The sequence below is a fragment of the Xenopus laevis genome, chromosome 7S (assembly GCF_017654675.1).
Source record: "Xenopus laevis strain J_2021 chromosome 7S, Xenopus_laevis_v10.1, whole genome shotgun sequence".
Taxonomy (NCBI): Eukaryota; Metazoa; Chordata; class Amphibia; order Anura; family Pipidae; genus Xenopus; species Xenopus laevis.
The window spans coordinates 109,140,928-109,156,685 of record NC_054384.1 but is presented as its reverse complement, the minus strand read 5'-3'; the positions used below and the strand labels follow the sequence as shown (position 1 = coordinate 109,156,685).

At 40.5% G+C, this 15,758-nt stretch overlaps 1 protein-coding gene across 3 annotated transcripts in view; it reads left to right on the top strand.

Moving 5' to 3' along the window:
* Nucleotides 1-15,758, top strand: part of gramd1a.S (GRAM domain containing 1A S homeolog) — an 87,409-nt gene that overhangs the window by 25,042 nt on the left and 46,609 nt on the right. The gene's annotated exons all lie outside the window — the stretch shown is intronic.

The window sequence follows — 15,758 nt, the reverse complement described above, 5'->3', positions numbered from 1 at the left end:
TAAATAATTAAAAAACTTACAAAACATAAATGATGAAGACCAATTGAAAAGTTGCTTAGAACTGCCTGTTATATAACCTACTAAAAGTTAACTGAAAGGTGACCCTCCTTTAAAGGGGACAACTTAACTATTTTTACCAAGACTTTAAGTCATATGTTGACATGTTTGTGTTTATTGATGTATGAAAGCTGCCATACTGCAGTCCTCTCCACATCCAAGGATTTCTCAGACAAGAACACGTCTGGGATTTATTCAAATACACTGACCCCTTTGTTTTGAAAATCCGTTACTGGCCAGTGCAATTTAAAGGTACAACAGGGTTTGTATGGTTTACTCCACTGGCAGCAGCGATGAGTAGAAGTATATATTTGGGTTCTTAAAAAGTCCTACGACTCCCATAGGGTTAACCGGTGCCTGGGGTGTACACTCAGCCCCAAGAACGGAAATCAGCAAGGGAGTGAACAGCTGAGTAAGAGAGAAGTAGCACTAGTGACTGTCATACAGAGAAAGCCTGTTCTACTCACTGTCATAGAGAAGCTGTGCAATTGACTATCATAGAGAAGCTGTGTTATTTACTCTCATAGAGAAGCTGTGCTACTGACTCTCATAGAGAAGCTGTGCTACTGACTCTCATAGAGAAGCTGTGTTATTGACTCTCATAGAGAAGCTGTGCTACTCACTGTCATAGAGAAGCTGTGCTACTGACTCTCATAGAGAAGCTGTGCAATTGACTCTCATAGAGAAGCTGTGTTATTGACTCTCATAGAGAAGCTGTGCTACTCACTGTCATAGAGAAGCTGTGCAATTGACTCTCATAGAGAAGCTGTGCTACTGACTCTCATAGAGAAGCTGTGCTACTCACTGTCATAGAGAAGCTGTGCAATTGACTCTCATAGAGAAGCTGTGCTATTGACTCTCATAGAGAAGTTGTGCTACTGACTCTCATAGAGAAGCTGTGCTATTGACTCTCATAGAGAAGTTGTGCTACTGACTCTCATAGAGAAGCTGTGCTACTGACTCTCATAGAGAAGCTGTGCTACTGACTCTCATAGAGAAGCTGTGCTACTGACTCTCATAGAGAAGCTGTGCTACTGACTCTCATAGAGAAGTTGTGCTACTGACTCTCATAGAGAAGCTGTGCTATTGACTCTCATAGAGAAGTTGTGCTACTGACTCTCATAGAGAAGCTGTGCTATTGACTCTCATAGAGAAGCTGTGCTATTGACTCTCATAGAGAAGCTGTGCTACTGACTCTCATAGAGAAGCTGTGCTACTGACTCGCATAGAGAAGCTGTGCTATTGACTCTCATAGAGAAGTTGTGCTACTAACTCTCATAGAGAAGCTGTGCTATTGACTCTCATAGAGAAGCTGTGCTACTGACTCTCATAGAGAAGCTGTGCTACTGACTCTCATAGAGAAGCTGTGCTACTGACTCTCATAGAGAAGCTGTGCTATTGACTCTCATAGAGAAGCTGTGCTACTGACTTTCATAGAGAAGCTGTGTTATTGACTCTCATAGAGAAGCTGTGCAATTGACTCTCATAGAGAAGCTGTGTTATTGACTCTCATAGAGAAGCTGTGCTACTCACTGTCATAGAGAAGCTGTGCTATTGACTCTCATAGAGAAGCTGTGCTATTGACTCTCATAGAGAAGCTGTGCTATTGACTCTCATAGAGAAGCTGTGCTACTGACTCTCATAGAGAAGCTGTGCTACTGACTCTCATAGAGAAGCTGTGCTGTTGACTAGATGAAAGCAACAGAGAGAAGCGAGTAGAGACAAGGAGAGCTGAGGGCAGGAGAGGTAAATGATGTTTGTGAGTCGTTTGTAGCAAGAGAAGACATGTTTTATATATAAACAGGTTTCATGTCTGTGTATAAATCTGCCGGCTCTCTCTCTCCTCTGTTGCTCTGCTTCTCCCTCTGTTTCCCTCTTCTTCCTTCCATCTTTGGGGTATATTTATCAAAGAGTGAAGTTAGAGATCGCTACAGTCCTCTAGAGTGAAATTTCCGCCGATCTCCATTCATTTCTATGTGATTTTTAAAAGATTATTTATCAATGGGTGATAATGAATGTTCATCCTTTGATAAATACGCCTTTCAAAATCCCATAGAAATCAATGGAGAGTGGCGGATTTTCACTCTAGAGGCGATCTCTAGCTTCACTCTTTGATAAATATACCCCCATGTGTTTCCTTCTTCCCCATGTCTATATACCTGTCGCTCTCTCCTTCTCAGTCTCGTTCTCTCTAACTTTCTCCTTCTCTGTATCTCTGTTTCTCTTCTCCTTCTCTCTCTTACTGCCCTTTTTCTCACTATAAAAATACATCCATACATTTTCCTTCTTCCTCATGTGTGAGTGTCACTTATATACATAGACATGTTCTGTTATACAGATAGCTAGAATCTCAGCTGCCATAAAGCAGGACAGGACTGCTGCTTACAATGGGGATCAGATAGAATCTGTGCAGCCACTGGGACAGAATGTTCTGTTATACAGATAGCTAGAATCTCAGCTGCCATAAAGCAGGGCAGCACTGCTGCTTACAATGGGGATATGTGACACTGTACATGGATACTTATGGAAAGTGCATATTTACATTTAAATTGGCTTTTATAATAATGTAACTATTCATACTGGACATAAGATCATCAGAGACTGAGACTTGTGGGGACGCAGTATAATATGGGGGTTACAAGAGCCGGTAGGAGAAAAGAGCTTCCAATCAAAATGGTGACATTTCAAAAAGTCAGAAACAGCGAACGGAAAGCAATCTACATGTGCTGCAAATCCATTTCCACGCACAGTAACTTTAACACCACAAAATACCTGGAATGAATGTGTATTGAGAGGTTATTTAGAATCATATTGTCTTTCATTGTGCCAGAAATATTTCTTAGGTGAAGTTCCCCTTAAAACAAAAGTGAATCAACAACACAAACAAACAACATTTTATAACAGGTTTAATGGTGTGTTAAGCTAATTAAAGGAACAATAAAATTAAAAAATGAAAGTGTTTCAAAGTAATAAAAATATAATGTATTTTTGATCTGTGCTGGTAAAACTGATGTGTTTGCTTCAGAAACACTACTATAGTTTATATAAACAAGCTGCTGTGTAGCCATGGGGGCAGCCATTCAAGCACAGGATACACAGTAGATAACAGATAAGTACTACTATAGTTTATATAAACAAGCTGCTGTGTAGCCATGGGGGCAGCCATTCAAGCACAGGATACACAGTAGATAACAGATAAGTACTACTATAGTTTATATAAACAAGCTGCTGTGTAGCCATGGGGGCAGCCATTCAAGCACAGGATACACAGTAGATAACAGATAAGTACTACTATAGTTTATATAAACAAGCTGCTGTGTAGCCATGGGGGCAGCCAGTCAAGCACACGATACACAGTAGATAACAGATAAGTACTACTATAGTTTATATAAACAAGCGGCTGTGTAGCCATGGGGGCAGCCGTTCAAGCACAGGATACACAGTAGATAACAGATAAGTACTACTATAGTTTATATAAACAAGCTGCTGTGTAGCCATGGGGGCAGCCATTCAAGCACAGGATACACAGTAGATAACAGATAAGTACTACTATAGTTTATATAAACAAGCTGCTGTGTAGCCATGGGGGCAGCCATTCAAGCACAGGATACACAGTAGATAACAGATAAGTACTACTATAGTTTATATAAACAAGCTGCTGTGTAGCCATGGGGGCAGCCATTCAAACACAGGATACACAGTAGATAACAGATAAGTACTACTATAGTTTATATAAACAAGCTGCTGTGTAGCCATTGGGCAGTCATTCAAGCACAGGATACACAGTAGATAACAGATAAGTACTACTATAGTTTATATAAACAAGCTGCTGTGTATCTATGGGGCAGCCATTCAAGCACAGGATACACAGTAGATAACAGATAAGTACTACTATAGTTTATATAAACAAGCTGCTGTGTAACCATGGGGGCAGCCATTCAAGCACAGGATACACAGTAGATAACAGATATGTACTACTATAGTTTATATAAACAAGCTGTTGTGTAACCATGGGGGCAGCCATTCAAGCACAGGATACACAGTAGATAACAGATAAGTACTACTATAGTTTATATAAACAAGTGCGGCTGCATCTGTTCGTTGATGCAGTCCTGCAATCCGACCGCCCATATTGCCTACATCAGGGCCCACGATCGGATCAGCCCGATATCACCCACCTCAATGTGGGCATATTGGGGAGCGATCTGCTCATTCAGCGAAATCGCCAAACGAGCGGATCTCTAGGTGTATGGCCACCTTAATACAGGGAACCTTTGTTGTTCCCTTTCATCTCAGTTTGATTAATGACACATTGGGAAGGTGCCAGAGAGCGAAGCCACACGAAGGCCGTTGCTCAGCACAGAGGATTTCAGGGGCCCCTGATGTATTGTCTATGTCTCAGGCCCAATAACCGCTGCTTCTGTGTTTTTTGTTAATTTGAAAAGATGTTGACGAAAGCATTAATTAGGATGTGTTCAGCAGTATTGTCATAAATCTTGGGAAGAACCAATGGCTTAGTCAGTAGCAATTGACTGTGCTGATCTGTGGCATTTTGCAGATAAAACCAGTAGTGAGTGTTAAAACTAATTGAAACGAATATATATATATATATATATATATATATATAAATATAATGTCCCACTGTCCTTCACATGGAGAAAAACACAGAAATAGTTTTCTCTGTACCATTTACCTTCCTATTATACATTATGGGGTCTCTCGTACAGGCCATTTTGACCGTTAGCCCCCCTAGCGCTGAGCTTTTCTGCAGAACACAATGTGCTTGGACAGAATTCTGCTCTTTTTCTGGTTTTGCCGGCCGGTTTGGGGGTTGCGGTCCAGGAAGGGAATTATTAACAGGCAGTTCTATGAGATTTCATGGAGAAGAACATGATATCTAAATAAATCCAGCTTGGCTATAACCACTAAAATGTGAGGGTTGGGGGAAGCAGCACATTTTGGCTTCAGGATTTGCCGTCATTTCACTTTCACTTTTGTGGAATGAGCAGAAGAATTGATAAGTCTGTGTGCAGGAGACATTATGAGCTTTATGTCATAGGAATGTGCGTTTGTCCTTCAGTCTCACCTGCCCCATTAGTCCTCCAGCCAAATAGTCTTCCTTCTATTCCGTTGCACAGCCCAGGAGTATTCTGCTTAGAGTATGGGTTATGTCTTACAGGGCCAGTGCTAGGATAAGGCAAACATGGACAAAGTAGAGTAGACCAGGGCAGATTTTGACTTTACAAGGGTAGTGTAGGCCGACAACAACCTATATGAAGTCCTGCAGATGGTGTGTTGCCTCTGTAGCTCTTGTAGATGATATAATAATAGAGAGTAGGTTATGGATTCCCAGCCTTCGGCTCTCCAGAAGATGTAATAACAGATTGTGTACAAGGGATGTCCCAACTGCAGATATTCCAGGTTTTTATTTAACAAGAGGTAGTAGACCAGGCATGTACGACCTGCAGCCATTACAGATGATGATGTAACAAGAAGACCATGGGATGTCCGTCCTGCAGTCTCCTTGATGTTACTGTAATAAGAGAGTAGTCTGCAATGGATCATACCAAAGTAGAACAGGGATGTTCCACGACTCCCACCTGCAGCCTTTCTAGGTGGTGAAATAACAAGAGCAAGTAGAACAGGGATATCCCATCTGCACCATTTCCGGATATGATATGATGTTACCCCCTATACTCCTGGAGCACCGAGTTTATTGTAACAAGAGAGGCCAGGTGTGCATGTGACTTAGGTAGAACAGGAATGTCCCACCTGAAGCCATTACAGATGAAGTTATAACAAGACCAAGAAGTCCCATCTGCAGTTTTTCTTGATGTTAATGTAATAAGAACATAGATTAGGGATGCTCAGTCTGTAGCACATCATATTGAAGAAAAACATGGATATCCCACAACTTCCACCTACAGACATTCCAGATTATGATGATGTACAACCTGCAGTTCATTTTAGCTGTTAATGCAATAAGAGAATAGGTTTGGATTGCTCAGCCTGTAGTACATCATACTAAAGTAGACCAGGGATGTCCTATGACTCCTATTAGTTAATGACAAGAACAAGAAGAGCAGGGAATTCCCACCTGCAGCCTTTCCACATGATTATGTAACAAGAGCGAGAACACCAGGAAATGTCCCATCTGCTTTTCCTCTTGCTATTAATAATAAGTAATAAAAGAGAGTAGATCAGGGATGATCAGCCTTCAGCACATTACACTGAAGTAGACCAAAAGTGTCACGTGACTGCTACCCTCAGCCTTAAAGACAATAATGTAAAAAAGTAAGAACACTGGGGATGTCCCACATGCAGTCTTTCCATGTGATAACATAACAAAAGCAAGAAAACCAGGGTATATCCAACGTGCAGTTCTTTTCAATGTTAATTTAATAAGAGGGTAGATCAGGGATGCTCAGTCTGTAGCACTTTATAGTTAAGTAGACCAGGGATGTCCCATCACTCCCACATGCAGCCTCTCCAGATGATGATATAACAAGAGCGTCGGATGTGACACCTGGAGCCTTTCCAGATGATAATATAACAAGAACAAGCTGGCCAGGGATGTCCCACCATGAACCTTTCCAGATTATGATATAAGAAGAGTGCAGTATATCCCACCTAGAACCTTTGCAGATGATGATAAAATAAGAGTGGACGATGTCCCAACTAGAACCTTTGCAGATGATGATATAACAAGAGAGCGGGATATCCCACCTGAAGCCTTTCCAGATGATTATATAACGAGTGCAGGATGTCCCACCTGAAGCCTTTCCAGAAGATAAAATAATAAGAATTAGAGATGTTCCACCTGTCGCCTTTCCAGATGATGATATAACAAGAGAGCAGGATGTTCTACCTGGAGCCTTTCCAGGTGATGATATAACAAGAGTGTGGGATGTACCACCTGGAGCCTTTCCAGATGATGATATAACAAGAGTGCAGGATGTCCTACCTGGAGCCTTTCCAGGTGATGATATAACAAGAGTACGGGATGTACCACCTGGAGCCTTTACAGATGATGATATAACAAGAGTGCGGGATGTACCACCTGGAGCCTTTCCAGATGATGATATAACAAGAGTTGGATGTACCACCTCGAACCTTTCCAGGTGATGATATAACAAGAGTATGGGATGTACCACCTGGAGCCTTTACAGATGATGATATAACAAGAGTTAGGGATGTCCCACCTGGAGCCTTTGCAGGGAGGCACAGAGGAGCATCTACCCCTCAGCTTCTCTAATAAATAATGTATGTAAAGTCAATTTTTAAATCGGGAATATTTATCCGAGACTGCCTGTTGTTGCCTGTTAAACGATGCTAAGAGAGAGTTGCTAGGCAACTGTTGGAAGAGTGCAGGCAGTCTCTCTCTGACCTCAGTCGTTGCTCACGCCTACAGGCAGTTAATGCACAGAACTACAGAGCTTTTGCTTATGGAAGAGTTTCCAGCAGCTTTTCCCAATCCTTAGATCAATATTTGAAATCCCATTATCTGCATTTGACCAACAGCTTCTAGTTAACCTTTTAATTGCTGGGGGGTTGGATTCTGCTTCCTCTAGGATATTGATCTCTCTCTTCAGAAGGCATGGTTCACCTTTAAGTTAATTTTTAGTATGTGATAGAATGGCTAAATCACAGCAGCTTTTCAACTGGTCTTCGTTATTTAATTTTTATAACTTTTGAATTATTTGCCTTTTTCATCTGATTCTTTCCAGCATTCAAATGGGGGGGGGGGGGTCACTGACCCGATCTAAAAAGCAAATGCTCTGTAAGGCTACAAATGTATTCCTTTTATCGCTCCTTTTTCTATTCATGGCCTCTCCTGTTTATATTCCGGTCTCTTATTCATTACTTATTCAAATAAGAGCATGGTCGCTAAGGTATTTTGGACGCTAGCAACCAGATTGCTGAATTGGCACAATGGAGAACGGCAGAATAAAACTAAATAATGTAAATAACAAATAATAAAAACCAATTGCAAATTGTCTCTAAACATCACTCGCGACATCATTCTAACAGTTAATGTAAAGGTGAACAACCCCTTTAAGGCAGTTAGGATAATCAAAGCAACCACCTGATTGGTTGGGATAAATAATAATATTGCAAAATAATGGACCTCCAACTGTCACAAACTACAATTCCCAGAATCCTTTTAACATGTAGAAAGCCATCTATTTTCCAGGCTTATCATCTCCTTTGAGTAAATGACACCCAGCGCTGTGGGAAGGTATCTCCTTAGTAGGACTCCTGTTTCAGCACATGTAAATGTTCATTGACAATATGTGATACAATATCTGATGGGCCCCGGGCATGGGAGTACTTAGCTTGGCAGTTACAGTTACTTTTCTGTATCGAGCTTCTCTCTGCTGATTATGAAGGAGAGACGTTCATGTTTGTTAACAGATTTTTAAATGGGAACTCAGTGAGAGTTGTGCAGCTGGCCAACCCACTGTCCCCCCAAAGGCTGCCCATTGTGCAGATGCAACTGAAGACCCCAGCAGATCTTTTCATTCATCATTCCACTCATCGGTGAAGGGATGCTGGGAGTTGTAGTTTATTAGCATCTAAACATTGTACTTGCTTTATGGATAGTCAAGTAGTAGTAACCCTATCAGGTCCCTATACCCTATTTTGTTGTACAAGGTTTGCTGCATAGAAAGCAATTACATCTATTTTGTGGCTGCTACAATTAATGACCTGCAGTTGACTAGTGTGGAATGATCTTCAATCTGTCCATCAGCAACAGGACAGCCAATGATTATCCTGCTACTAGGAAAAGTACCTTGTAGCACCTTGTTGTGGGGCAATTGGGCAAACTCTGCATACACTCGGTTCTATGGCACAATGAGGAAGATCTGGATGTATGTCTGGGTGATCTGGGTGAAGTAGAGTATTTAGGAAGCGCTGGGTGAATATGAGTAGAGAATTTCTTGGTTATAAAGGAAGCCCTGGGTGAATTTGAGCAGATACGATTCTCCTTAGGAAGTTCCTTAGGAAGCTCTGGGTGATTAAGAGCAGAGAATGGTCTGGGTTCTACAGGAAGCTCTGGGTGAAAAAGAGCAGAGAATGTTTTGGGTTCTACAGGAAGGTCTGGGTGAATAAGAGCAGAGAATGTTTTGGGTTCTACAGGAAGCTCTGGGTGAATAAGAGCAGAGAATGTTTTGGGTTCTACAGGAAGCTCTGGGTGAATAAGAGCAGAGAATGTTCTGGGTTCTACAGTAAGTCCTGGGTGAATAAGAGCAGATAATGTTCTGGGTTCTACAGGAAGCTCTGGGTGAATAAGAGCAGAAAATGTTCTGGGTTCTACAGGAAGCTCTGGGTGAATAAGAGCAGAGAATGTTCTGGGTTCTACCGTAAGTTCTGGGTGAATAAGAGCAGATAATGTTCTGGGTTCTACCGTAAGTTCTGGGTGAATAAGAGCAGAGAATGTTCTGGGTTCTACCGTAAGTTCTGGGTGAATAAGAGCAGAGAATGTTCTGGGTTCTACAGTAAGTCCTGGGTGAATAAGAGCAGATAATGTTCTGGGTTCTTCGTGAAGCTCTGGGTGAATAAGAGCAGAGAATGTTCTGGGCTCTACAGGAAGTTCTGGGTGAATAAGAACAGAGAATGTTATGGGTTCTACAGAAAGCTCTGGGTTAATATAAGTAGAGAATGCTCTGGGTTCTACAGGAAGCTCTGGGTTAATATAAGTAGAGAATGCTCTGGGTTCTAAGGGAAGTGCTAGGTGAATTTGAGCAGATAATGTTCTGGGTTCTTCCGTAAGTTCTGGGTGAATAAGAGCAGAGAATGTTCTGGGTTCTACCATAGGTTCTGGGTGAATAAGAGCAGAGAATGTTCTGGGTTGCACAGTAAGTTCTGGGTGAATAAGAGCAGAGAATGTTCTGGGTTCCACAGTAAGTTCTGGGTGAATATGGCCTCTGGTGGGTGGGTGTGTGACTGGGGGACATTGTGTTTGTGTAAATGGCTTTTGTGTGGCAGCAGGTTACAGACAGTGGTTTGTATATTCAGCATATGGGTTGTACCTGTCCCTCAGCCATGACTGGTGTGTGTCTATTGTGCGACAGATACAAAGGCAAAGTTATGTAAGGTTTATAGCAGAATGTTCCGGGTGACTCAGGGGTGGGGGGAGGATTCTGTTCTGTGGGAAGCAAAAGGAAGAGAACAAATGGGGGGGATATATTAGTGTAAGTAAGTATTGTACAACGAAACAACAGGTATTGTGTGTGCCGTCAAACACCATCAATCAGCTCAGCAATGTCTCCTCCATCATTACACGTAAGTGCTGCCCCTATTCAGGGTTGGACTGGGCCGGTGGGACCCCGGGAAAACACCTGCTGGGCCCTGGTGTGGGGGGCTACAGTGGGCCCCAGACAGACTCCCCAGTCCAACACTGCCCCATTCACTTCTTTTTCTCTCGTGTCAGCTCTTCATAGTCTACTGTGTCCCTTGGTGGGACTCAATTCTTATCGGCAGTATTCATATCTGAGCTCAGCAATGTCTCCTGTCTGTAGCACCGCCCACACAAAAAAGCCCCTCCCCTATCCAGCTGAGAATCCCATACTGACACATTATACACTCTACGAGGTTTGATCAAAGGGGTTGTTCACCTTTAAGTTAACTGTAAGGGGCAGATTTATCAAGGTTCGAGTTTGAAAAACTTCAAAATTCGAATTCAAAAAGACCAACCGAAATTAAGTCGTTTTTTTTTTTAGCTAAATAGGATCGAATAGGTCCGTATTCGGCCGAATTTGAGTCGTACGAATTGAAGTGATATCGCATTTGATCGAATTTGAATCCCAAAAAAAACCTTTGATTTTTCAAAGTCCATCAATTAACTACAAATACGTTCTAAGAGGTCCCCCATAGGCCAAAACAGCAATTCGGCGAATTGTCAAAGTTGAATTTTTAAAGAGACAGTACATGATAAATTTCAAATTCCAATCGAACTTGGACTATTCCCTAGTCGAAGTACACAAAAAAATAGCTTGAAATTCAAATTTTTTGAATTGGAAAATTTACCTCAACCTTCAATAAATCTGCCCCTTAGTACGATGTAGAGAGGGGTCTTCTGAGACAATTTGCAATTGGTTTTCATTTTTTATTATTTGTGGTTTTTGAGTTATTTAGCTTTTTATTCAGCAGCTCTTCAATTTGCATTCTAAGCAATCTGGTTGCTAGGATCCAAATTCCCCTAGCAACCATGCACTGATTTGAATAAGAGACTGGAATATGAATAGGAGAGGGACTGAATAGAAAGATAAGTAATAAAAAGTAGCAATAAAAATACATTTGTAGCCTTACAGAGCATTTGTTATTAGATGGGGTCAGTGACTCCATCTTTTTATAATTTTATAATTTATTTGCCTTTTTCTTCTGACTCTTTCCAGCTTTCAAATGGGGGGTCACTGACCCCATCTAAAATAACAAACGCTCTGTAAGAATTCAAATTATTGTTATTGCTACTTTTTATTCCTCATCTTTCTATTCAAGTCTCTCCTATTCTTATTCCAGTCCCTTATTCAAATCAAAGCATGGTTGCTAGGGGAATTTGTTTCCTAGCAACCGGACGGCTGACATTGCAAACTGGAGAGCTAAATAACTCAAAAACCACAAATAATAAAAAATGAAGACCAATTGCAAATTGTCTCAGAATATCCCTCACTACATCATACTAACAGTTAACTCAAAGGTGAACAATCCCTTTAAGGGTAGTTATGGCTCAAGGGCAGATGATTGGATATTAGCAGACCCAGCATGCTTTGCTTGTGTCTCATCTGCTGATACCCACAATAATACTGAGGCTCACAAGGGAGAGGGGTCATGATGATGATGTCATGGAATGTCTCTTACATCAGAGGTGCTTCCCAGGAGGTCTCAGTGCTGTATGAATGTCACACTTAGTGGGTCTCATTTACATAAGAAGGGGCAGCACTTGCTGGGCTCTTACAATTCAGCGCTGTCCCTTTCAGACCCAATGAGTCCCGCTGGTTGATTGATGACATAAAGCTTTATATTCTTGGGAAAAACAGGGCAAAACTATAAAAAGTCCTTTATTTATATAGAGAGGAGACTTGAGGGGGGCACTCGGGAGCTCAGGGCTCGTCTCTCTCAGATGAGAAAGAAAGTCTGATTTTCTTAGTGTTATTATTTATATCTCCGTCGGCTTTCTCTCCATAAGATATATATATATATATATACTGAATATATAAAGCCTTGTGGAACTTAAAGACATGGGCATTGTAGAGTCAGGGGCAAATTACAGCCCCTCCTAACTACAGTACAGGTATGGGGACCTGTTATCCAGAATGCTCAGAACCTGGGGTTTTCCAGATAACGGATCTTTCCGTAATTACCTAAAGTCTACTAGAAAATCATATAAACATTAAATAAACCCAATAGGCTGGTTTTGCTTCCAATAAGGATTAATTATATCTGAGTTGGGATCAAGTACAGGTATGGGACCTGTTATCCAGAATGCTCAAGACCTGGGGTTTTCCAGATAATGGATCTTTCCATAATTTAAATCTTCCTACCTTAAAGACATGGGCATTGTAGAGTCAGGGGCAAATTACAGCCCCTCCTAACTACAGTACAGGTATGGGGACTTGTTATCCAGAATGCTCAGAACCTGGGGTTTTCCAGATAACGGATCTTTCCATAATTACCTTAAGTTTACTAGAAAATCATATAAACATTAAATAAACCCAATAGGCTGGTTTTGCTTCCAATAAGGATTAATTATATCTTAGTTGGGATCAAGTACAAGCGACTGTTTTATTATTACAGAGAAAAAGGAAATAGCTTTTAAAGGGGTTGTTCACCTTCCAACACTTTTTTTCAGTTCAGTTGATTTCAGACAGTTCACCAGAATTAAAGACTTTTTCCAATTGCTTTCTATTTTCTACGAGTGACTGTTTTTCTAATATTGAAGTGTAAAGTGTCATTATTCACCTTCTAAAGCAGCTCTGGGAGGGGGGGAGGTCGCTGACTCTGTAAACTGATCTAAATTGACTTGATACATTTGTTATCTTTGTCCCTGCTGAGCAGAATCCCTGAGTTTCATTAAAGGGGAAGTAAAGTCTAAAATAGAATAAGGCTAGAAATGCTGTATTTTGTATACTAAACATAAACATGAACTTACTGCACCACAAGTCTAATCAAACAAATGATTTATGCTTTCAAAGTTGGCCACAGGGGGTCACCATCTTGTAACTTTGTTATACATCTTTGCAAGACCAAGACTGTGCACATGCTCAGTGTGATCTGGGCTGCTTAGGGATCGTCATAAATGATCAAAACAGCACAAGTCACATAATATCTGCCAGAAGCCAATACAACAAGACTGATTAATAATCAGAATATACAGACTGCACTGGGTCCTGTGTTGTCATGTAATCTAATGTGGATTTTATAGTTTTTGTATTGTTTAATACAAACACTCTCCAACTCTGCAGAACCAGCGGCTGCAGCAAAATAATCCTCCAAATAGAATCCCAGTTTATCTGTTTAAATCTGGCTCCATGATCTTTGTCCCTGCAGCTGGAGTTGGAAACAGTAAAGGGGATGAAAAGGCAAAAATAAAATCCAATACAAATCTCTACACATTCACCAACAGCTCTACAGGGAAACAAACAAAGCTGTTTGAGTTCTGCATGGCTGGGAAGTAAGGCGGGGGCTCCCCCTGCTGTTCATAAGTATGATTGTTTCTCTGCAGGGCAGTTAGGGACCAATTCCTATCTACAGCTCTCGGAGCAAGTAAAACGAAGGGGGAATTTCACTGCATTTTTATTATAAAAATGGTAGACTTTTTTTAATTAAAGTATATTGGAGATAGGTTTCTTTTTTATTAAAGAAAGTAAAAATGGAATTTTATTTTTTTGCCTTTACATGCCCTTTAAAGGTAGCTGGTAGAATTGATACAATAGTTACTAATACACCAGAGATGCTGCTGAGAAATGGATCAACTAAATGTTGCAATATGTCTGCACCTGAATTACTGAGCTGCCAGACTCAAACACCAGAGACACGAATATTCAACTTGAAACTACGATTTTGGAAAAATGACAAAAAATGCGGAACAATCTTAAAACAATTGAACTGAAAAAAAGTGTTTGGAAGGTGAACAACCCCCTTTAAAAGTCTTGATTATTTGGATAAAATTGAGCCAATGGGAGACAGCCTTTGTGTAATTTGGAGCTTTCTGGATAACAAATTTCTGGATAACGGATCGGAAGAGATTTCAGGCCATAACAGAAAAATCCAAATCTAATTACCAGTTTATTTGAGCATTTGCTAACCTGGCCAAGATGCCTTTAATTGTGTATAACCCCCCCCCCCCCTTCCCATCGCAAGTGTTTATTATAATTATTGTCTTTTTATTTAATTGAGCAATATTTCCACACTTCCTGCAGCTGATGTGACAGGAAGTGATTAGAGCAAGAAGTTACTTCCTGTAGTTGATCTTTCCAGAAGTGGTGTTTTATCCTGATGCACTTATATATGCCTGGCAATGTGTATACAGGTATGGGACCCGTTATCCAGAATGCTCGAGACATGGGGTTTTCCGGATAACAGATCTTTCCATAATTTGGATCTTCATTAGTGATGGGCCAATAAATTCGACTGGCGCAGATTTGCGAGGAATATCGGCGTTTCACCGCCAAATAATAAATTCGCGATACTCCCACAAGAATTCAAGGGCGTCAAAAAATTTAGACGCGCGTCCAAAAAGTAGCTTGGGTCAAAATCGACGTGCGTCAACACTATTTGTGGATGCCCATCGAATTTAACGTTGGCATAAAAAAAAAAACAGTAGTATAAACGGGATAAAACAGTCACTTGTACTTGATCCCAACTAAGATATAATTAATCCTTATTGGAGGCAAAACCAGCCTATTGGCTTTATTTCATGTTTATATGATTTTCTAGTAGACTTAAGGTATGAAGATCCAAATTACGCAAAGATTTGTTATCCAGAAAGCTCCAAATTATGGAAAGTCCGTCTCCCATAGACCCAATTTTATCTGAAATCATTCAAATTTTTAAAAATAATTTCCTTTTTCTGTGTAATAATAAAACAGTAGCTTGTACTTGATCCCAACTAAGATATAATTAATCCTTATTGGAAGCAAAACCAGCCTATTGGCTTTATTTAATGTTTATATGATTTTTTAGTAAATTAAGGTATGCAAATTTCTCTCGTTTCGCTTCACTGAAAAATTCACAAATTTACAGCGAAATTCGCAAAACTAGTTTCCCCAAATCTGCCTGTGTGCCCTGACCCTAAGTCTACTAGAAAATCCTATAAACATTAAATAAACCCAATAGGCTGGTTTTGCCTCTAATAAGGATTAATTATATCTTAGTTGGGATCAAGTACAAGCAACTGTTTTATTATTACAGAGAAAAAGGAAATTATTTTTAAAAAATTGGATAAAGTGGAGTCTATGGGAGACAACCTTTTGAATTTGGAGCTCTCTGGATAATGGGTTTCCAGATAAAGAATCCCATACCTGTATCACGTGAGGGTAGGGCTCATAGAGTACAATATTTTTGCTTTTCTCTCTACATTTTGCTTGGCACTGAGTGGAGGAGTTAACGGGTTAATGTGAGTCAGTGTGTGGGTGATTGTATATAATGAACACGAGAGAGAGAGAAGATCAAATCCTTTGTGTGAGGGATCTAGATAG